The sequence below is a fragment of the Corythoichthys intestinalis genome, chromosome 13, assembly GCF_030265065.1.
Source record: "Corythoichthys intestinalis isolate RoL2023-P3 chromosome 13, ASM3026506v1, whole genome shotgun sequence".
Lineage (NCBI taxonomy): Eukaryota > Metazoa > Chordata > Actinopteri > Syngnathiformes > Syngnathidae > Corythoichthys > Corythoichthys intestinalis.
This window is the reverse complement of record NC_080407.1, coordinates 19,505,142-19,529,926: the sequence shown is the minus strand read 5'-3', so window position 1 is coordinate 19,529,926 and position 24,785 is coordinate 19,505,142. Positions and strand designations below refer to the sequence as shown.

General features: G+C 40.9%; 1 protein-coding gene across 3 annotated transcripts in view; it reads left to right on the top strand.

The window, feature by feature from the left end:
• Window positions 1-24,785, top strand: part of tbc1d22a (TBC1 domain family, member 22a) — a 250,173-nt gene that overhangs the window by 210,451 nt on the left and 14,937 nt on the right. The gene's annotated exons all lie outside the window — the stretch shown is intronic.

Below are 24,785 nucleotides of genomic sequence, written 5' to 3'. Positions count from 1 at the left end.
CAAAATTGCTGCTGTGTGGAAGAAAACCAATAAGAACATAGCGTCTTGTTTCACTGTCTTGCTCCGAAATGAATTCAAAAGAGGAAATTCAATATGGAGCCCACCGACACATCTTGAACACCTACACACCTTATGCATCTCGGGCACTCATGGCGACGAGCTCGCAGCCCGCACTGACTACCAAGTGGCGCACCAAGGGCAAAGTATCCATCTTCATAGACATGAGAGGGAAAATAAGAGGAGCACGCTGTGTCGAGGATCAGGGCATGAATGAGAGGGGAGAAAATGGCATTGAAAAGCTTGGATTTCAGAGCAATGAAGAGGGGGAACAAATGTTTTAGAGCTGTTTATTTCAGGGGGTTATGCTGCCAGAAACGAACTATAACAAGAAAAGCATAAATGTTTACTGTGAGCACAATAATTCTAACAACATCCAATTGGATTGGGCGTCTAGCGCCGTCAACAGCACTGAAACCAGAGCATTCACAACCTCCTTTTAGTTTGCCAATTTAATGTTTGTTATTGATTCATGGCCTGCTACTTGTGTGTACTTGAGTAGATTTCTGAAGCAGAATTCTCTTTATTCTACATATTAAATTTGACTTTTATTTTTGACAGCACAGTGGCTCTAGTAGTTTTACAAATGAGATGTAGAAACAATAATCAAATGACGTCATTATACTAATATCAACTAACAATACAGTGACAACACACAAACTTGCATGTGGAAGTCCTATGATCACGCCGGCGTGTTCAATCATTTTTAAAGCACCATAACATTTTTAACAGTTTGACATCAGGGGTGTGACAATATGTCCAAAAGGTGATATATTTCAATACTTTTTAGCCCAAAAGGTTATTGATATGCTCCCGCCAAGAGTCGATATATCGTTCTAAAAAGGTGTCAGTGTTTAGGGGAATAAAATTATATTTCATTAGTGTCTACGTTAGCTCAAATAATTACATGACTCAATTATACCAATCACACCTAACAATAAAGTGACAACACACAAACTTGCACGTGGAAGTCCTATGATCACACCGGCGTGTTCAATCATTTTTAAATCGCGGCAAAATTTTCAACAAACTGACAACAGGGGTGTAACAATATATATAAAAGGTGATATATCGCAATACTCTGTAGCCCAAAAGGTTATCGATATGCTCCCGCCAAGAGTCGATATATCATTTTAAAAAGGTGTCAGTGTTTGGAAAAAGACATTTTTTTCATTACTGTCTATGTTAGGTCAGTGGCTAATTCATTTTGACTGGACTGGATGTCTATCGCCGTCAATGGCACTTAAACCAGATCATTCACAACCAGTCTTGTGGGCATTTATAGGTCACTTCCTGTTCATTTTAGGGCATTTACAGGCGGACCTTTTTAGTAACTCAAAATCGGCAAGGAAGTGACACGAATTCAACAGGAAGTGACCAATGAATAGGAAGCGACCTGGAAATGGCCTGAAATTAACAGAAAGTGACCCAAAATCAATACGAAGTTACCCGGAAGTGCACTAAAATCAACCGAACATAAAAATATAACCTCTTAGCTTTAATTTGACGTATTGCACATCGAGGTTGAGCAAATGAGCAGAGTAATTTACATTCCAAAATTGGCACTTTTTGACAATATTTTGTGAACAATAGACATTACTCTCATGTCACGTGAAAAAGAACATTTTCAATTCATTTCAATGAAATGAAACGTCATCTTTTACATCAGGGAGGGGTCTGTTCATGGTAAATGACTTTTTTTTTTTTTTTTTTTTCATTTTAAAACCTTCCTGGAGGGGATCGATGCCATTGTTGATCAAATCCTCTTCATCTGAATCCATGTCCCCTCTTTCTGGGGACTCTGCATAATTCTATGCTTCTACTCATTAGCTATGGATCGGATTCTCTTCTACTGGTGTTCTACACCTCTTCTACCCCTGCCTTGTCATTGTGATGCCATTTTGTCGATTTAATTGTGAGATTAATATTATATTAGCAGAGATGTGATATGAAACATCCCGGATGTAAAATGGCGGCCACTGACACGATTTCCAACTCACGTCAAGTCAGCTTAGAAGTCATTTAGTTACCATGCGACAGTTCTGTCATCTAGTATTAAATGAAAGAGCTACTATTCCTCCGAAAAATGACATTTCATAATGAGTACAACTGACGTTATGGCCCACAGAAATGCCGGCATCCCCAATTGTACAGCGCGGAGTGTAAAGGGTTAAACATCATTTTTCATTCCTTTGACCATTTGGGGATAGTCAGGGACGTTGTCAGCACCCTATTGTGGTGTCTACACTATTTTACACCTTTTTAAATGAACGAAGAAATGGCATCAAAATCAATGTGATGCCATGCGTCCCCAAATGTCCACTTCGGAATGTTAAGGTGTAATTTAGTCATGAATTAGTCTTCGATTAATTGTGTCAGTTCTATCACAATCAACATCTTCTGGCCTAATAGGTGCCTCCTCTATTCACAGAGATGTCAAAATAGTCTGAACAGATTGAACGTCTATCGCCGTCAATGGCGGCCAATGAATTAAATGGCTATTCTGGGCACAAGTGTCTGCTGATATTTAAGAATGGATATTCATTTATCCCTCAGTACCAACACATTGATCTGCCATGACTGTACACAGTGTGTTACAAAAAAAGGCAATTAGCTCTCCATCCCCTTCACTTGACAAGCCTGAAAGTGCTTAATGGCTATTGATACCGGGAGGAAAGCAGATTGTCAATAGAGTCTGTGCTAAGGCTCTTTCTTGGAGAGTGGAGACCTATTCGCTTTTGTGTTTTTATGTTACAACCGCCTCAGTATCTATGAATGCTATTACACTGCCACTCACATTCATTGCATTAACTTCAAGCAAGCGCCGTCAGGCCGTGAGCATTTTCCGATCAAAGTGAGCAAAGGCTCGATTATCGGAGATCTCGAGCTTGCGGCGTGAATTTATTGGGATTTCCGATCCAATCGTGGGCTTAGAAAATGGGATGAAATGCAACTATTCAGGAAGTGAAGCAAATATTGGTTATGAAGTAAAAAATGCCTTAGGATCATGCTGCCACTCACAGGTCAGTCTTGGTAGTACACCCGACATTCGTGAAGTTTTGTTCTTATTTCAACTTTTTATTGATATGTTATTTTTAAATGGTATCAGACAGTACCGATATCGTTTGTTTTGATTATCGGTTTTGGGCCAATGTGCATGTTGACTTTAAAGTGAATGTAGAAGCCTTCCTTCTTTGATAAAGGTTGGTCACAGCATTGATGCTTATTGACCATTAGATGTCTCCAAACTAAGATGTTTGGGATCTGTTATATGAGCAGACCATTTGCATCCGTAGTTCAAAAATTAAATGAACAATAAATGATTGAAAAATCAGGCATGGTAAACTCATTGCCCATATCTACTGCGTTACCAGAAAGAAATAGTCATCAAGAAAACTATAAAAGTAATAAAATACAAAAACCTGGGACTTGTCATTGCCTATATCCTATGATTGCTTGCCTGGATTTTTGATGCTTTGGTCACCCCAGAGTTGTTTTTGGCAGCCTTTTGAAATGTCTTCTTAGTCCTTTAGATGAAAATGCTTATGAGTCTGAGTCACATGTTTTAACTTCCGTGAACTTGCCGCCCATCAGACGCAAATTTATATAAAAATTGTGTCAATCGTTTGTCTACGTTTGTGCTTGTTTGTGCTGCTAGCGTTTTTGAGATATTAACAATCCTTTTATCAGTCAATCTGTGCCCCCATCAGCCCCCCATTTAATGCAAAATGGACCCGAAATGGTGCGTTTATGCTACCTTTGCGCCGTACAGATTTTTGTTTGTGCTGCCATTGTTTTAGAGCAGGCGTGGGCAAACTATACCACAAAGGGCCGCAGTGGGTGCGGGATTTTGTTCCAACCCATCATTAGGCTAGCCTTTCACCAATCTGGTGTCTTACAAATGCAATCAGTTGATTGCAATCAGGTGCTTGTTTCTGCTCAAACCTCATTGGTTTTAACCGTCTGTGCTGAATCAGTTGGAACAAAGACCAGGACCCACTGCTGCCCTCGAGGACCGGTTTGCCCACCCGTTTTAGAGGTTGTGCCATGCGGGCAGTCGTGGCCCGCTTTTACAGGAAAAAAAAAAAAAAAAGTAACAATTAACAAAGTGAAAACCAAACCAAAACGTCTGTCCTGGGGATCACAGTCACGCCGTGGAATGCCTTTTCAGTCCTTTTTTCGGGGTAGCTCCCGCGACTCCCCTTTTATATAATAGGAAGAGCGCCTTAATTGGCCTTGGGTGGGATGGTCGCCTCCCAGTGGTAGCGTCATCCATGGTCCTGAATCCGTGGCGAGCCCTGTGGCACTGGGACTCCTTCCGACGGAAACCGGGGTCGCTCTCCGCTTCCTTTGGCGTTGTTCTCCACCTTCTCTCGTGGCGGCTTCTTCCGGGGCCATTCTCCGCCCTCTTTTGTGGTGAGGACTTCTTCTGGGACCACTCTCCACCCTCTATCGCGGCTTCTTACAGGGCTGATCTCCGAACTCAATGGGCGGATTCTTCCGGGGCCGATCTCCGAACTCTGTCCCGGCGGATTCTTCCGGAGCCGATCTCCGCCCTCTCTTGCGGTGGCGGCGGCTTCTTTCAGGGCCGTACCCCGCCCTCTGTCACGGCGGCGGCTTCTTTTGGGGCCATTCTAAACCCTCTGTCGTAGCGGGGACTTCTTTCGGGGCCATTCTAAGCCCTATGTCGTGGCGGGGACTTCTTCTGGGACCAATCTCCACTCTCTGTTGCTACTTCTTCCGGGGCCGATCTCCAAACTCTGTCCCGGCGGCTTTTTCCGGGGACGATCTTCGCCCTCTCATGCGGCGGCGGCTTCTTCTGGGGCCGATCTCCGCCCTCTGTTGTGGCGGCGCTTCTTTTGGGGCCATTCTTCATCCTCTGTCGCGGCGGCGGCTTCTTCCGGTGCCGTTCTCTGCACTCTGTCACTGTGGCTTCTTCTAGGGCTGATCTCCACCCTGTCTTACGGCGGTTGCTTCTTCCGGAGCCGATCTCCGCACTCTCTTGTGGCAGCGGCTTCTTACGGGGCCGATCTCTGGCCTCTGTCATGGCGGAGGCTTCTTCTGGGGCTCATCTCCGCCCTCTCTTGTGGTGGCGGCTTCTTCCGAGTCTGATCTCCGCCCTTCTCTTAAGCCGGCGGCTTCTTCTGGGGCCGATCTCCATGCTTCTCTTACGGCGGCGGCTTCTTCCGGGGCCGATCTCCGCCCTCTCTTGCAGCGGCATCCACATCTTCCAGGGCCGTTCTTTGCCTCGGTGGCAGTTATCTCCTGTCCACTCTCTTCTTCTACGGTGGCGTTGTCCGGAGCTGTCCTCTGCCCCAGGTGTGCACATGGCACCAGTGCGCCATCTGCCTCCGTTGCACATTCTCCTTCCACTCGGGTCTTTGGGCAGCAGGGGACCTGCATGCCCGCATCTTCCATCAGTGTAAGATACTTGGTTCGAAGGAGGACAGACAGGCGGAGGTTGCAGCTACACTTGGCCGTTGTGGCCCGCTCTTATTGAAACACGCTGTGGAATGCCTCTTCAGTCCTTTTTTTGGGGTAGCTCCCTCGACTCCCTTTCAACAAGCAGGTGGGGTGGTCGCCACCAAGGGGCGTTGTCATCCATGGTGCTGAACCCCTGGCGTGCCCTGTGGCACTGGGGGCCACAATAGATGTTGAGATATCAATTTCGACTAATGATGTCACTTGCAGCTTTTCCGTATCCAACTCCCGCGGCTGACGGAGCATACCAATTCTCTCAATAACTGAAGGGTGTACCAACAAATAGCGCAAATATAGCACAAACAAATGACACCCCTTCTTCCTAACCTAACCCTAACTAGTTTAAACTACAGTTAACGGTATGCAGTGTTGTTAATCTTACTGAAAAAAAGTAATTAATTATAGTTACAAATTACTTCTCCCAAAAAGTAATTGCGTTAGTAACTCAATTACCTGAATGTAAGAGTAATTAGTTACTTGGCAAAGTAATTGGTGATAATTACTTTTTTTTGTCCCTCAAAAAAAAAACACAAAAAAAAAAAAACATTGGCCACACTATGTGAAGTTTTTTGTGAAGGTTTTTGGTACAATTGGCCCGAGCCCAATTCTTTACCCTAATTTACCCTTTACCCTGAATCAACTGTTAAAAGTTGTTAAAATTGCTCCCATTATTGCATTTGTTCCTTTCTCTCTACTTTCGACATATGAAAGTTTTAAAACTGTTTCATCATTTAAAGATAGATTCAAGTCAAGATTTTGCCGATTTAGAAGTATTTTATACAAAAAGTTACTTAGGTTCGCTAGGAAGGTTCTCCACAACAGAGCCGTCCTAAAAAGTCTACTGCTTTAAGATGGCGGCTGTCTACTAACGCATTTAGTGCCATGCAGTGTTGTTAATTTTACTTTAAAAAAGTAATTAATTACAGTTACAAATTACTTCTCCCAAAAAGTTATTGCTTTAGTAACTCAGTTACCTGAATGTAAGAGTAATTAGTTACTTGGCAAAGTAACTAGTGATATTTTTTTTTTTTCTCCCAAAAAAAAAAAAAAAAAACAGGTCACACAATGTGAAGCTTAAAGGGCTTGGGGGACAATTGGCCCAAGCCCAATTCTTTACCCTCCACTTAACTAGACACAAGGGTATTGCGATAACTAGCTAGTAACCTTTGCTATGTGTGGAAGTCATTTAAAGTTGTGAATCAATAGTTAAAGTTGTTAAAATTTCTCCCGTTATTGCATTAGTTCCCTTCTGTCTACTTTAAACATGTGTAAGTTTTAAAATTGTTTCATCATTTAAAGATAGATTTAAGTTAAGATTTTGCCGATTTAGGAGCATTTTAGATAAAAAAAAAAAAAATTACTTAGGTTCGCTAGGAAGGATCTCTACATCAGGGCCTTCCTGAGAGGTCTACTGCTTTAAGATGGCGGCTGTTTACAAACGCATGTAGTCCTTAAAACATGTTGGCAATGCAGCAGTGTCTGTCATATGCATCTAGATCTATAATATGATATCTACCGTGTCATGTGGGCGTAGTTTGTCGGCTATGGCTGCAGTCAGGTATTATTGGAGCCATCTAGCATCGCGGTTGCAACGGCGTCTTCCCCACTCCTGCTCTGCTCTCGTCCCCGTGAGTCCGTTTCTCTCAGACTTTTTTTTATTCAACCAACTTAGTAACGCATAGTAACGCACGCCTTTCCCGCCTCAGTAACGGTAACGGCGTTGCCAAGATGAGAAAAGTAATTAATTAGATTACTCATTACTGAAAAAAATAACGCCGTTAGTAACGCCGTTATATTGTAACGCCGTTATTAACAACACTGACGGTATGTTTGCCGGTATTACAAAGTCTGCCATTGATTTCAAACAAAAACGCAAAAGAAATTTTGCTTTGTAAAATATGTTGACATTGTTCCGTGTTTTACGTTTTGACCAATTTGATTTGACTGTTGCGCCGGTGAGATAAAAGGATGCTAAGTGAAGTGAGAATAAGCCTTTCAAGGTGCCTTGCTGTCGTTCCCTCGCGTCGCCTAACAGCCAGCGGCCAAATCCCCTGAGAAATTAATAGCGGCGCGATGACAGATGTGTTGTGAAATTCCGAGACGCACACTTGTGACCAACGGTGAGGAGTGCACCGTTTTTTGACGTGCATCATTCCACCTCTGACCTTCTCCAACTTGCACATCTACATGAATACACACATGCCGACCCCCCGCCGACACCCACACACAGTGACTGTCACCTGCATGTGCATACTCCAGGCAGGCGGCAATGGTAATAGTGTTCTGTGGCATCCTGAGGTGTAATGGACATAGGCACTGCTCTGTCAGGGCCATTAGCTTTCTGTAGCTCGTATAATTACACTAAATGGGCCCTCTGGCAAACAGTGGGCGCTAAAAGAGGAGTCGGGCATGTGGCATGTGGGGAGAGGTGCCGGCGTGAAAATGGCTTGGCCAAGTCATGAAAAGGCAGGTGGATAAAAGCCCAACTGGATGTGTCATTCCGATAGCTAATGAGGCAATTCTCTGCTCATTTTTAAAATATATTTTGTGATTGAATCGCGCATCTAATAGCGTCTGTCTACAAGGCGTTATTTCTCGGTGGCTTCACTTGACGGTGAATACCATGGTAACAATGTACGTCATATCCACGTTAACATAGTGGTAAAAGGGTAACGGTACTTGCTAATTTTTTTTAAGCATTGTTAATTTAGTTTATAAGTATATTTAGTCTTTTTTTTGTGGGAACATGTGTTTGAACGATTTGTTAAGAGCGCTATAAAAAAAAGCATTTTATAGCATTTAAGCTAGCGGACTTTTGCTATGCAAGTTAGCCAATTGTTCTTTTGTTGTATTTTGAGCCTAACTCATAACTCGTGTAACGTTGCTGAATCCAGCTGCTCCCTGTTTAGACCAACATTAGTGAGGTTTTGTTTGAGTTGGTATGTTTAATTATGCATTCATAATTTAGTTTATCGGTATTTTAGCCATTTTTGCGGGAATATGTGTTCGAACAATTTGTTAAGAGCGTTAAAAAAAAAAATATATATATATATATATATATATATATATATATATATATATATATATATAGCATTTAAGCTAGCGAACTTTTGCTATGCAAGTTAGCCAACTGTTCTATTGTTGTATTTTGATCCTCATTGATTTATTTTTTTAATACCGTTTGAGGTTAATCTCAGGTATTTTAATGTATTAGAAGGGGCTTTGCAAGGCAAATGCCAATATTGTAAAACCCAAACGTTTGACTGACAGTCTCCGTTCAAAAATCAAAATGACCGGAATTTTCACGTGAAGCACACGAACGACCCCACAAAATGTTCTGTACGCCTGTAAACATGGATTTTTGGAAAAAAACAAAAAATGTTCAAAATGCTACATGTCCTACAATTTTTGACCAAACTGCACATTTTACAGGTCAAAATTCCACAATGGTAAGGTGCATTAAAGTTATACACAGAATTTGGCAATGATGTACGGTTCCCCCAAAATTCGCCAAAACTGTCCAATTAATTTCTAATGGGATGCCATGGACATTCATGTACGTCCAAATTTCCCATTCATTTTGAATGGCAGGAAAACATTGGTTCTTCCATGACAGACCATTGACATCTCTAGCTGATGTCAACAGGACATTCCCCCAAATGTTATTAAATTAACAGGAAGTGACCAGATATCAATAGGACATGTCCCCCAAATGTCCCTAAATTAACAGGAAGTGACCAGATATCAATAGGACATGTCCCTCAAATATCCCTAAATTAACAGGAAGTGACCTGATATCACCAGGACATGTCCCCAAAATGTCCCCAAATCAACAGGAAGTGACCAGATTTCAATTGGACATGTCCCCAAAATCTCCCCCAAATGAATAGGAAGTGACCTGATATCAACAAGATGTGTCCCCCAGAATAGATATCAACAGGACATGTCCCCAAAATGTCCCCAAATCAACAGGAAGTGACCAGATTTCAATTGGACATGTCCCCAAAATCTCCCCCAAATTAACAGGAAGTGACCTGATATCAACAAGATGTGTCCCCCAGAATGGATATCAACAGCACATGTCCCTCAATTGTCCCTAAAATAACAGGAAGTAACCAGATATCAATAGGACATGTTCCCAAAAGGTCCCCAAATCAACAAGTGACTAGATATCGATAGGACATGTCCCCAAATCAACAGGAAGCGACCTGATATCAATAGGACATGTCCCCCAAATGTCCCAAAATTAACTGGATGTAAGCTGATATAAGTAGGACAATTCCCCAAAATGTCCCCAAATCAACAGGAAGTGTTCAGATATCAATAGGACATGTCCCTAAAATGTCCCCAAATCAATAGAAAGTGACATAATATCAATAAGACATGACCCCAAAATGTCCTCAAATCAACAGGAAGTGACCTGATATAAATAGGACATGTCACCAAAATGTCCTCAAATCAACAGGAGGTGTCCTGATATCAATAGGACATGTCCCCGAAATGTCCCCAAATCAACAGGACGTGACCTGATATAAATAGGAAATGTCCCCGAAATGTCCCCAAATCAACAGGAAGTGTCCTGATACCAATAGGACAGGTCCCCAAAATGTCTCCAAATCATTCACAACATACTTCATTTTAACTCTGTGTTGTACAAATTTAGAGTAAAAAGTGTCAACAGGAAGGAGAAAGCAAAACTAGAAGTCCTCCTTTTTGAAGTCAACAAATGCCACCGAGCACGTCCTGAGAAGCAGGCTAATTAAAACCTGTTCTTTGTATCTCGTTTGGCTCTGTCGTCACAAAAAAAAAAAAAAAACCTTGAAGAAGCAGTTGCCAGGCAACAGTTAGACTCCGCTAAGTCCCGGAATCCTGGACAGTTCGTTAACATGGCGCTTTAACCCGCCAATGTCATTTCAAGACGACACAAACAAGGCTAATTTTGTTTCTTGAACATGTGTGGAACCATTAATAAACTATGACGAACACATGCGCTAGCGGGCACGGTTAGCATGAGCGTCTCCGCCGACGCGGAACGCCGGAGGGCGGATTGCTCGGGGAGTTACCACCTCCGCCGTCCTGCTTTTCATTTAACGGCTTAACCAGTCCGAGTCGGCGAACATACAAACGCCTGATAACGGTTGGCAAATTATCATTTGAAATGATTTTCCTCTTGTCTTTTAATTAAAACCATTAAAGTGAATCCATAATCCGCTCGCCACCAGAACACTACGTGGAGCTTGCATTTGAAATGCGAGGGTTAGCATTAGTGTTAGCTGTGAATTGGGTTAGCAAAGCCAAGCAATGAGTTCATTTTAGGGCATTTCACGTCATTTCCTGTTGATTTTTGTTTACTTCCTTTAACTTTTATGGCATTTACGGGTCACTTCCCGTTCAATGGTCACTTTCTGTTTATTTTAGAGCATTTCCGGGTCACTTCCTGTTGATTTTTGGGCGTTTGCGGGTACTTTTTGATTGATTTTGGGTCACTTTCTGTTTATTTTGGGGGCAATTGTGGATCATTTCCTGTTGATTTTTGTTCACTTTCTTTTACTTTTGGGGCATTTTCGACTCACTTCCTGTTGATTTTAGTCACTTTCTGTTGATTTTTGGGGGCATTTGCGGGTCACTTCCTGTTGATTTTGGGGCATTTCCTAGTCTTTTCCTGTTGATTTTGGGGCGTTTCCGGGTAACTATTGATTTTGTGTCACTTACGTTTATTTTAGGGGTAATTGTGGATCATTTCCTGTTGATTTTTGTTCACTTTAATTTACTTTTAAGGCATTTTTGGTTCACTTCCTGTTCAATGGTTACTTCCTGTTGATTTTGGAGCATTTCTGAGTCACTATCTGTTGATTTTTGGGCGTTTCCGGGTAACTTTATTTATTTTGCGTCACTTACTGATTGTTTCGGAGCAATTGCAGATCATTTCCTGTTAATTTTGGTTCAATTTTTTTATACGTTTGGGATACTTTTGAGTCACTTCCTCTTAATTTTAGTCACTTTCTGTTGATTTTGGGGCATTTCCTAGTCACTTCCTGTTGATTTTGGGGCTTTTCCAGGTAACTTTATTGATTTTGGGTTACTTACCGTTTATTTTAGGGGAAATTGTGGATCATTTCCTGTTGATTTTTGTTCACTTTATTTTACTTTTGGGGCATTTCTGGGTCACTTCCTGTTCAATGGTTACTTCCTGTTGATTTTGGAGCATTTCTGAGTCACTTCCTGTTGATTTTTGGGCATTTCGGGGTAACTTTATTTATTTTGGGTCACTTACTGTTTGTTTTCGGAGCAATTGCAGATCATTTCCTGTTGATTTTGGTTCAATTTTTTATACGTTTGGGATACTTTTGAGTCACTTCCTGTTAATTTTAGTCACTTTCTGTTGATTTTGGGGGGCATTTGCGGGTCACTTCCTGTTGATTTTGGGGCATTTCCTAGTCACTTCCTGTTGATTTTGGAGCTTTTCCAGGTAACTTTATTGATTTTGGGTCACTTACCGTTTATTTTAGGGGAAATTGTGGATCATTTCCTGTTGATTTTTGTTCACTTTGTTTTACTTTTGGGGCATTTCGGGGTCACTTCCTGTTCAATGGTTATTTCCTGTTGATTTTGGTGCATTTCTGAGTCACTTCCTGTTGATTTTTTGGGCATTTCGGGGTAACTTTATTTTGGGTCACTTACTGTTTGTTTTCGGAGCAATTGCAGATCATTTCCTGTTGATTTTGGTTCAATTTTTTATACGTTTGGGATACTTTTGAGTCACTTCCTCTTAATTTTAGTCACTTCCTGTTGATTTTGGGGCTTTTCCAGGTAACTTTATTGATTTTGGGTCACTTACCGTTTATTTTAGGGGAAATTGTGGATCATTTCCTGTTGATTTTTGTTCACTTTATTTTACTTTTGGGGCATTTCTGGGTCACTTCCTGTTCAATGGTTACTTCCTGTTGATTTTGGAGCATTTCTGAGTCACTTCCTGTTGATTTTTGGGCATTTCGGGGTAACTTTATTTATTTTGGGTCACTTACTGTTTGTTTTCGGAGCAATTGCAGATCATTTCCTGTTGATTTTGGTTCAAGTTTTTATACGTTTGGGATACTTTTGAGTCACTTCCTGTTAATTTTAGTCACTTTCTGTTGATTTTGGGGGGCATATGCGGGTCACTTCCTGTTGATTTTGGGGCATTTCCTAGTCACTTCCTATTGATTTTGGGGCGTTTCCGGGTATCTTTATTGATTTTGGGGCACTTACCGTTTATCTTAGGGGTAATTGTGGATCATTTCCTGTTGATTTTTGTTCACTTTATTTTACTTTTGGGGCATTTCTGGGTCACTTCCTGTTCAATGGTCACTTCCTGTTGATTTTGGAGCATTTCTGAGACACTTCCTGTTGATTTTTGGGCGTTTCCGGGTAACTATTTATTTTGGGTCACTTACTGTTTTTTTTTTCGGAGCAATTGCAGATCATTTTCTGTTGATTTTGGTTCAATTTCTTTTACGTTTGGGGCATTTTTGAGTCACTTCCTGTTCATTCGTCACTTTCTGTTGATTTGGGAGGGCATTTGTGGGTCAGTTCCTGTTGATTTTGGAGAAATTCCGGATCATTTCCTGTTTATTTTGGGGCATTTCCGGCTCACTTCCTTTTGATGTTTGGGCGTTTCCGGGTAGCTATTGATTTTTGGTCACTTACCATTTATTTTGGGGGCAATTGTGGATCATTTCTTGTTGATTTTGTTCACTTTCTTTTACTTTTGGGGCATTTTGGGGTCAATTTTTCTTCATTGGGCACCTTCTGTTGATTTTCGGGCATTTCCGAGTCATTTCCTGTTGATTTTGGGGCGTTTCCGAGTAACTTTTGATTGATTTGGGTCACTTTCTGTTGAATTTGGGGGCCAATTGTGGATCATTTCATGTTGATTTTTGTTCACTTTATTTGACTTTTGGGGCATTTCTGAGTCACTTCCTGTTCAATGGTCACTTCCTGTTGATTTTGGAGCATCTCTGGCTAACTTCCTGTTGATTTGGGGGGATTTTCGGGTAACTTCCGTTGATTTTGGGTCACTTTCTGTTTATTTCGGGGGCAACTGCGGATCATTTCCTGTTGAATTTTTGTTCACTTTGTTTTACTTTTGGGGCATTTTTGGGTCACTTCCTGTTCAATGGTCACTTCCTGTTGATTTTGGAGCATTTCTGGCTAACTTCCTGTTGATTTGGGGGGATTTCCAGGTAACTTCCATTGATTTTGGGTCAATTTCTGTTTATTTTGGCGGCAATTGTGGATCATTTCCTGTTGATTTTTTGTTCACTTTGTTTTACTTTTGGGGCGTTTTTGGGTCACTTCCTGTTCGTTAGTCACTTTCTGTTGATTTTGATGGGCATTTGCAGGTCACTTCCTGTTCATTCGTCACTTCCTGTTGATTCCTGGGCGTTTCCGAGTAACTTTTGATCGATTTTGGGTCACTTTCTGTTGATTTGGGGGGCGATTGCGGATTATTTCCTGTTGATTTTTGTTCACTTTATTTTACTTTTGGGGCATTTCTGGGGCACTTCCTGTTCAATGGTCACTTCCTGTTGATTTTGAAGCATTTCCGGCTTACTTCCTGTTGATTTTGGGGGATTTCCCGGTAACTTCTGTTGATTTTGGGTCACTTTCTGTTTATTTCCGCGGCAATTGCGGATCATTTCCTGTTGATTTTTTGTTCACTTTCTTTTACTCTTGGGGCATATCCAGGTCGCTTTCTGTTCACTGGTCCCTTCCTGTTGATTTTGGGGCATTTCTGAGTCACTTCCTGTTAATTTTCGGGCGTTTCCGAGTAACTTTTAATTGATTTTGGTTCACTTTCTGTTGATTTTGGGGGCGATTGCGGATTATGTCCTATTGATTTTTTTGTTTACTTTCTTTTACTTTTGGGGCATTTACAGGTCACTTCCTGTTCAACGGTCACATGCTGTTGATTTTGGGGTATTTCCGAGTCACTTCCTGTTGATTTTTGGGTGTTTCCAAGTTACTTTTAATTGATTTTGGGTCACTTTCTGTTGATTTTGGGGGCGATTGTGGATTATTTCCTATTGATTTTTTGTTCACTTTCTTTTACTTTTGGGGCATTTACGGGTCACTTCTTGTTCAATGGTCACATCCTGTTGATTTTGGGGCATTTCCGAGTCACTTCCTGTTGATTTTTGGGCATTTCTGGGTAACTTTCTATTGATTTCGGGTCACTTTCTCTTTATTTTGGGGGCAATTGCGGATCATTTCCTGTACATTTTATGCTCACTTTCTTTTACTTTTTGGCTATTTTTGGGTTACTTCCTGTTCATTAGTCACTTCCAATTTATTTAGGGGCATTTCCGGCTAACTTCCTATCGATTTTGGGCCACTTTCTGTTGATTTAGGGGTGAGTACAAGTCATTTATTGTTGAGTCCCATTCACTTTCATTTACTTTTGGGGCATTTTCGGGTCACTTCCTGTTCATTAGTCACTTCCATTAATTTTTGGGTGTTTCTGGGTAACATTCTATTGATTTTGGGTCACTTTCTGTTGATTTTGGGGGGCGATTGCAGGTCATTTCCTCTTGGTTTTTGTGCACTTTCTTTGACTTTAGGGGCATTTTTGGGTCATTTCCTGTTTGATGGTCACTTCCTGTTGAATTTGGAGCTCTTTAGGGTCACTTTCTGATCATTATTCACTTCCTGTTGATTTCACGGTATTCACAAGTTACTTCCTATTCACTTCGGTTCACTTTCAGTTGATTTGGGGGAATTTCTGGGTCACTTCCTGTTCATTAGTCACTTCTAGTAGATTTTTGGGTGTTTCTGGCTAACTTTCTATTGATTTGGGGTCACTTTCTTTTGATTTTGGGGTGATTGCAGGTCATTTCCTGTTGATTTTTGTTTGCTTTCCTATATTTTGGGGGCATTTTAGGTCACTTCGTGTTCGCCGGTCACTTCCACTTTTATTTTGGGGTATTCACAATTTATTTCCTATTGATTTCGGGTCACTTTTGTTGATTTTGGGGCTTTTCCTGGTCACTTCCTGTTGTTTTTGGGTCAATTTCTGGTGTTTCTTGGAGGGTGGTGATAGTTATGAGTCACTTCTTAATGATTCTGGGTCATTTTCTGTTGATTTGGGGGCATTTTCAGGGTCACTTTCTGTTCATTATTCACTTCCTGTTGATTTCGGGACATTCACTAATTACTTCCGATTCATTTCAGATAACTTTCTGTTGATTTTGAGGGCGATTGCAGGTCATTTCCTCTTGATTTTCGTTAACTTTCATTTAATTCTTGGGCATATCCGGGTCACTTCTTGTTCATAGGTCACTTCCTGTTCATTATCGCACCTTGTTGATTTCGGGGTATTCACAAGTTACTTCCTATTGATATTGGGTCACTCTGTGGATTTTGGGGCGTTTCTAGGTCATTTCTTGTCGATTTGAGTCAATTTCTGTTGAGTTTGGGGCGCAATTGCGGGTCCTTTCCTGTTTAACGGTCACATCCTGTTAATTTTGGGTCACCAAAAAGGAAGCGACTCAAGAATGACCCCAAAATGAATAGGACGTGACTCAAAATGAACAGGAAGTAACCTGTAAATGCCACCAAAACACTGGCCACGAATACTCAGCTTTCAGTGCCATTGACGGTGCTTGACGTCCTATCCAGTCAAAATGAATTGGGTGTCTAACGTTGTCAAGTGAGCCAATGTACAGTGGTATGATAAAGTATCTGAACCTTTTACAATCTCTTACATTTCTGCATAAAATCACCATCAAATGTGATGTGATCTTTATTAAAATCACACAGGTGAAAAAACATTTTCAAAACTGAACAAACCACCCAAACATTTTGAGTTTTTTATTATTTTAATGAGGATAGTATGCAAACAATGACAGAAGGGGGAAAAATAAGTAAGTGAACCATCACATTTGATATTTTTTGGCCCCCCCTTTGGCAGCAATAACTTCAACCAGACGATTCCTGCAGCTGCAGATCAGTCGGGCACATTGATCAGGACTAATCTTGGCCCATTCTTCTCAACAAAACTGCTTTAGTTTAGTCAGATTCCTTTGATGTCTAGCATAAATCATGCCACAGCATTTCAATGGGGTTGAAGTCTGGACTTTGAGTTGGCCATTCCAGAACGTGTATTTTGTTCCTCTGAAACTATTCTGGAGCTGATTTCTGTTTGATCATTGTGTTGTTGCAGCATCCTTCCTCTTTTTAGCCTCAACTGTCTGACAGATGGCCTCAGGTTTTCCTGCAAAACATCCTGATAAACCTCTGAATTCATTCTTCCATTATTGATTGCAAGTGGTCCAGGCCCTGAGGTAGCAAAACAGCCTCAAATCATGACGCTCCCTCCACCATGCTTCACGGAGGGCTAGAGGTGTTGACGTTGGTGAGCTGTTCCATTTTTCCTCCACACATGACGTTTTGTGTTACTCCCAAACAAGTCAACTTTGGTTTCATCAGCCCACAAAATATTTTGCCAAGACTTGAGTTGAGTGTCCAAGTGCCTTTTCGTGAACATTAAACTAGCAACAATGGGTTTTTTTAGACATCAGTGGCGTCCACTGTGGAGTCCTCCCATGAACACCATTCTTGGCCGTAGTTTTACATATAGTTGATGTGTGCACAGAGATATTGGACTATGTCAGTGATTTCTGTAAGTCTTAAGCAGACACTCTAGGGTTCTTTTTTACCTCTGTGAGTATTCTGCGCCGAACCTTTGACATCATCTTTGGTGGACGGCCACTGCTTTGGAGAGAATCAACAGTGCTAAACTCTCTTCATTGGTAGACATCAATAGGACGTGTCCCCCAGACTTCCCCGCTTCCATTGACGCTTATAGAGAGTGCTGCCATTGACGGACATGGACGTCCAAATTTTCCATTCATTTCCAATGGCATTTCCTCTATTTAATGCCATTGACAGGCATGTTTGTCCAATCTATAGATGCCAATGTACTTGGATGCCATTGACAGCGATGAACGTCCAAATTTTTTCCCATTCATTTTGAATGGCAGAAAACACAATGTCCCCAAATCAACAGGAAATAACCAGATATCAATAGGACACGCCCCCAAATGTCCTGATATGATCAGGCCACGCCCCAAATGTTCCCAAATGACCTTATATGATCAGGCGACGCTCCCTAAGTGTTCCCAAACGACCTGATATGATCAAGCCACGCCCCCTAAATGTTCCGAAATGACCTGATAGGACTAGGCCACGCCCCTAAATGCTCCCAAATGACCTGATATGAATAAGCCACGCCTCCCAAATGTTCCCGAATGACCTGATATCATTATCCCAGGCCCCATAAATGTCCCCAAATAGACAGGAAGTGACCTAATATTGTCCCGGAATTGTCCCCAAACTAAAACCTCGGCTGGGGCTAAGATCTGTATCTCCACATGACATAGACCAGAAGTAATTTCTCCCGAAATTGCAGTTTGTAGTTGGTAGACAACATCTCTGACTGTCGATTGATGAACATCGACTTTTAGTATTTGGGTATTTTTTAGTATTTATTTATTTTTTATTAGTTTTGTTTGGGTTTTTTTTAGTATCTATTTTTATATATTTTTATTTTTTTATTTATATTTATATTTTGTATTTTTTTAGTATTTCGTTTTTGTATTCTTTCCCAGCTTTTTCACCAATCCTTGATTGCAGGTCTTCAGATAGCTCTTTTGACAGAGTTCTGATGCACATCAGACAATGCTTCTCATTAAGACAATTCTTACCAGGTGTGTGTTTTGTGGTGGGCAGGGTAGCTTTAAACCACTCATCAGTGATTGGGCACACACTTGACTTAAATTGTTCGTTAAAACGTGATTTCAATTGCTCTTTAAGTCTCCTTAGGCAGAGGGTTCACTTACTTATTTTTCCCTCTTCTGTGATTTTTTGCATGCCATCTTCATTAAAATATGAAAATCTATGAATATTTGGGCGGTTTTAGTGATAGCACACACTGTTTTTACATCTGTGTGATTTTGACAAAGATCAGATCACATTTGATGGGGATTTTATGTAGAAATGTGAGAAATTCCAAAAGGTTCAGATACTTTTTCATACCACGTTAGACACTATTCTAATGGAAGATTTTGGTAGCAACGTGTAGCTTCCTTTCGTCTTTTGAAACAGAGACAACTTTGATTAAATTCATCAGAAACAAGTTAGACTGCGAGTTTTCAAAATCATAAAAGAAAACACAGATGTGACACATCCGGGCTTTGCGAGTTGATAAGAGCTGCTCAACAGGCCCTTAAGAACCTGCCAGGCCTACGTCTGAACTCTCACACTCAGGGATCGGGCAGAAATCTCGGGGAATTAAACCACTAAAGCCGGGGAGAGAGGGAACGTTAACTTCTCGGCTCCCCCGCTGACATTAATCTGGGCCCAAAATACTTAAAAGGAGCCTTCTTTCGGGCAGATCAATTTGTGAAGGGATTGTTCCGTATTTCCTGCATATTGGTTCATGTATCTGTGCTCCATTAAGTGCGGGCGGTAGATATGAAGACATTAACAAATGGACAGAGAGAGCTCATTTGCAGTAAATTGTCAAATGCCAGGATGACATTTGGCTGAACGCGTTTGCGGAAAAGGCCACGGAGCTCTTTTTTGGAAGCTCAAATTTGATGCGAAAATAAACAGATTTGTTTCTGAAAGGCTGAAAAACATAAAGGTGCATATACATTGTTGCGGGGCGTCGTTTAAAAGCCTTCGCGTGACCCTTGAGTTCAACATGAAAAGGAAACGAATGAAAAGCAAGGCTTTCCACGAACTCGGAAATGGAGCGAGGTCGAAAGCGGAGACAGACGCGGCGGCCGCCGTGTCATGTCGCCAAACTGCCGAAAGCCGCAGACGTCTGTCGGGACTTCAATGAAATATCGCAAAGTACTTGTAAAAAGCCTTCGTGTCTTTATGAAAGTAGACGGGGTCAGATGTGGTTTTATTTTTTTCTGTATTTCGTTCAGCGAACTCAACTTTTTAGTTACTTATGAAATTGTTTGCTTCTTCCCATGCTTAACTCATTCAGTACAATCATCGAGGACACTAGAAATGTAAAATACGAGACGCCAAAATGAGAATATGGACAATTGTTAGGTAAACAACATCTCGAAACAATTGAGTCACAGCACGTTTTTAGTATTGGAAAAATCTCGCGGCAAACCACAGACTAAAAATTTTTCAAAATGACTTTCTCTACAGTATATTTAATTATATTTATATGCGGTGGGGCAAATAAGTATTTAGTCAACCACTAATTGTGCAAGTTCTCCCACTTGAAAATATTAGAGGCCTGTAATTGTCAACATGGGTAAACCTCAACCATGAGAGACAGAATGTGGGGGAAAAAATCACATTGTTTGATTTTTAAAGAATTTATTTGCAAATCATGGTGGAAAAAAATATTTTGTCAATACCAAAAGTTCATCTCAATACGTTGTTATGTACCCTTTGTTGGCAATAACTGAGGCCAAACGTTTTCTGTAATTCTTCACAAGCTTTTCACACACTGTTGCTGCTATTTTGGCCCATTCCTCCATGCAGATCTCTTCTAGAGCAGTGTTGTTTTGGGGCAACACGGACTTTCAACTCCCTCCACAGATTTTCTACGGGGTTGAGATCTGGAGACTGGCTAGGCAACTCCAGGACCTTGAAATGCTTCTTACGAAGCCACTCCTTTGTTGGCCTGGCTGTGTGTTTGGGATCATTGTCATGGTGAAAGACCCAGCCACGTCTCATCTTCTATGCCCTCCTGATGGAAGATTTTCTCTCAAAATCTCTCGATACATGGCCCCATTCATTTTTTCCTTTACACAGATCAGTCGTCCTGGTCCCTTTGCAGAAAAAAAGCCCCAAAGCATGATGTTTCCACCCCCATGCTTCACAGTGGGTGTGGTGTTCTTCGGGTGCAATTCAGTATTCTTTCTCCTTCAAACACGAGAACCTGTGTTTCTACCAAAAAGTTCTATTTTGGTTTCATCTGACCATAACACATTCTCCCAGTCCTCTTCTGGATCATCCAAATGCTCTCTAGCGAACCGCAGAAGGGCCTGGACGTGCACTGGGTTAAGCAGGGGGACACGTCTGGCAGTGCAGGATTTGAGTCCCTGGCGGCGCATTGTGTTACTGATAGTAGCCTTTGTTACTGTGGTCCCAGCTTTCTGTTGTTCATTCACTAGGTCCCCCCGTGTGGTTCTGGGATTTTTGCTCACCGTGCTTGTTATCATTTTGACGCCACGGCGTGAGATCTTGCATGGAGCCCCAGATCGAGGGAGATTATCAGTGGTCTTGTATGTCTTTCATTTTCTAATAATTGCTCCCACAGTTGATTTCTTTACACCAAGCGTTTTGCCTACTGCAGATTCAGTCTTCCCAGCCTGGTGCAGGTCTACAATTTTGTCCCTGGTGTCCTGTGACAGCTCTTTGGTCTTGGCCATAGTGGAGTTTGGAGTGTGACTGACTGAGGTTGTGGACAGGTGTTTTTTATACATATGAGTTAAAACAGGTGCCATTAATACAGGTAACGAGTGGAGCCCCGTTAGACCTCGTTAGAAGAAGCCAGAAATCTTGCTTGTTTTTAGGTGACCAAATACTTATTTTCCACTCTAATTCGAAAATAAATTTTTTAAAAATCAAACAATGTGATTTTCTGTTTTTTTTTTTCACATTCTGTCTCTCATGGTTGAGGTTTACCCATGTTGACAATTACAGGCCTCTCTAATCTTTTCAAGTAGGAGAACTTGCACAATTGGTGGTTGACTAAATATTTATTTGCCCCACCGGATGGATTTAATGAACCAAAAAAAAAATCACTTGATTGGATGGCAGTCAGTCAATTTTGCACCCCTGCAAATGCAATCTGGAGAATATTTTAACATTAAACCCAGCATGAAGCCTCCACAACTTCTAATGTCTCCCAGATCCAGTTTCTTCATTCAAGACTCCTATTAACAATGCTTGAGTTACCCTCAGTTTAATGCGCGCAGCAGGACGTCAGCGGCCCCAAACTGTTTTTCTTCTTTAATTGTAAATGTTATGTATTATTCGCCATCCGAGTTGCACTCCATGCGAGGACGGGCATTAGCATAAATAGCGACACGCGCTCCGGCTAGTTCGCCGTGTGTATAGTCTTGCGGTGGAATACAGATGAGCAAACGGCCTTTCTCTCCACTTCCCGCTCTTTTGCCGAAATGCTCCCAGTGAAAACACTTTAGAGGGAGTGCGTCTTTGTGAACAACAGGGGGGCTAGGGGAGGAAGGTCAGCCCCTCAAAGTCAAGGTCCAAGTTTTCTTTGCAGAGAAATACAAGCAGCTGTTATGGATTTTTGGGGGGTACGCTGTAGAGTTGGACAAATATTGCCTTTCTTGTTGGACATGTACTTGGAATTAATGGTTGAGTGGAAAGGGGAGTCAGTAGCAGTTCAATACATTTGAAATGAATAGACAGTTATCTTGCAATAAGTCATTTGCAGGCGTAGTATGAAGTGGTCTATATTGGTTCTATATCCGTGGTTCATTTGTTTGCATTTAATCATTAACTCTTCTATTGACATTGTACAAAGCCCCCAGGATGCCAGGGTAGAATAAATATTTTTCATACTATACCCAGAATTTCGTAATTTGTGGGTACAATTTAGTATTCTGTTCCCACAGTTTAGTAATCTGTGGGTACCGTTTAGTAATCAGTACCCACAGTTTACTAAACGGTACCCACATATTACTAAACCGTCCCCAGTTTTGTTATCTGAAGTCACAGATTACTCATCTCTACCAACACACTGTAGCCACAGTTTAGTAATCTGCACCCACAGTTTACTAAATTGTGGGTACAGTTAAGCGTTATATACAAAGCTTGAGCGATTTTTGGGGGGTTTGCGATATTATATTGCGATATTAAAAATATTTTTTTAAAGAAATTTTCACTAGATGACTTGAATAGCTGTTTGGAAAGACTTTGGATGACTCACCATGACAACAGTGTACAGTGATCCCTTGTTTTTCGCGGTTAAAGGGGACAAGTGAAAACACCATAAACGCAATATTTTTGTGTGTGTGTGTTCAACGTATTTATTCAGATTTAGCATTGGCGATAAATATAAGACGTTTTTTTACTTTTTTCCCCCAAAGTATGATTTTTTTAAAAATGTATATATTTTAATAAATGGTTTCTAAGCACTTCACTTGCCCCAATGTTTGCCCACAGTTGAGAATTCTGTACTCTCAGTTTAGCATTCTGTACCCACAGTTTAGTGATCAGTTCGTACAGTTTAGTATTCTCTACACACAGTTTAGTATTCTGTAACCACTGTTTAATATTCTCTATCCACAGTTTAGTATTCTGGAACTACAGTTTAGTATTCTGTACCTACAGTTTGGTAATCTGTGGGTAAAGTTTAGCATTTTGTACCCACAGTTTAGTAATCTGTACCCACAGTTTAGTTATCAGTTCGTACAGTTTAGTATTCTCTACGCACAGTTTAGTATTCTGTAACCACTGTTGAATATTCTCTACCCACAGTTTAGTATTCTGTAACAACAGTTTAGTATTCTGTACCTACAGTTTTGTAATCTGTGGGTAAAGTTTAGCATTTTGTACCCACAGTTTAGTAATCTGTACCCACAGTTTAGTGATCAGTTCGTACAGTTTAGTATTCTCTAGGCACAGTTTAGTTTTCTGTAACCACTGTTTAATATTCTCTACCCACAGTTTAGTATTCGGGAACTACAGTTTAGTATTCTGTACCTACAGTTTTGTAATCTGTGGGTAAAATTTAGCATTTTGTACCCACAGTTTAGTAATCTGTACCCACAGTTTAGTGATCAGTTCGTACAGTTTAGTATTCTCTAGGCACAGTTTAGTATTATGTAACCACTGTTTAATATTCTCCACCCACAGTTTAGTATTCTGGAACTACAGTTTCGTATTCTGTACCTACAGTTTTGTAATCTGTGGGTAAAGTTTAGCATTTTGTACCCAGAGTTTAGTAATCTGTACCCAACCTTTAGTAATCTGTACCCACAGATTACTATACTAGACCCACAGTTAAGTAATATTTGCCCAGAGTTGAGAATTCTGTACCCACAGTTTAGTAATCTGTGGGTACAGTTTAGTCATGTGTGGGTACAATTTTGTGTTCTGTACCTACAGTTTAGTAATCTGTGGGTACACTTTAGTATTTTGTACCCACAGTTTAGCAATCTATGCGTACAGTTTAGTAATGTGTGGATACGATTTAGTATTCTGTACCCACAGTTTAGTAATCTGTGGGTACAGTTAAGTCATGTGTGGGCACGATTTTGTATTCTCTACCTAGAGTTTGGTAATCTGTGGGTACAGTTTAGTAATGCGTGAGTACGATTTAGTATTCTTTAACTACAGTTTAGTCATCTGTGGGGACAGTTTAGTGTTTTGTACCTACAGTTTAGTAATCTATGCCCACAGTTTAGTATCCTGTGACGACAATTTAGTAATCGTTACCCACAGTGTAGTAATGTGTCTGTAGAGTTGACTAATCTGTACCCACGGTTTAGTAATCTGTGGGTACAGTGTAGTAATTTGTGGGTCCGATTTAACAATGTGTGGGTACAATTTATTATTCTATACCTACGGTTTAGTAATGTGTGGGTACAGGTTAGTATTCTGTACCCACAGTTTAGTAATTTGTGGCTGCACTTTAGCAAAGCCATTTACTTACAGTTGAATATTTTGTACCCACAATTTAGTCATCTGTACCCATGGTACAGTTTAGCAATGTGTTCGTACAATTTATTATTCTCAAACTACAGTTACGTAATCTGTACCCACTCTTTAGGAATATGTACCCATAGATTACTATACTGTATCCACAGTTTAGCAATCTGTACCCACAGTTGCGTGATCTGTGCATACGGTTTAGTATTCTGTACCCATAGTTGACTAAACTGTACCCACAGTTTAGTAATCTGTGGGTACAGTTTAGTTATGTGTAGGTACGATTTTGTATTCTGTACCTACAGTTTAGTAATCTGTGATTACAGTTTGGTATTTTGTACCCACAGTTTAGCAATCTGTGGGTACAGTTTAGTAATGTGTGGATACGATTTAGTATTCTGTACCCACAGTTTAGTAATCTGTGGGTACAGTTTAGTCATGTGTGGGAATGATTTTATATTCTGTACCTACAGTTTAGTAATCTGTGGGTACAGTTTAGTATTTTGAACCAAAAGTTTAGTCATCTATGCCCACAGTTTAGTATCATG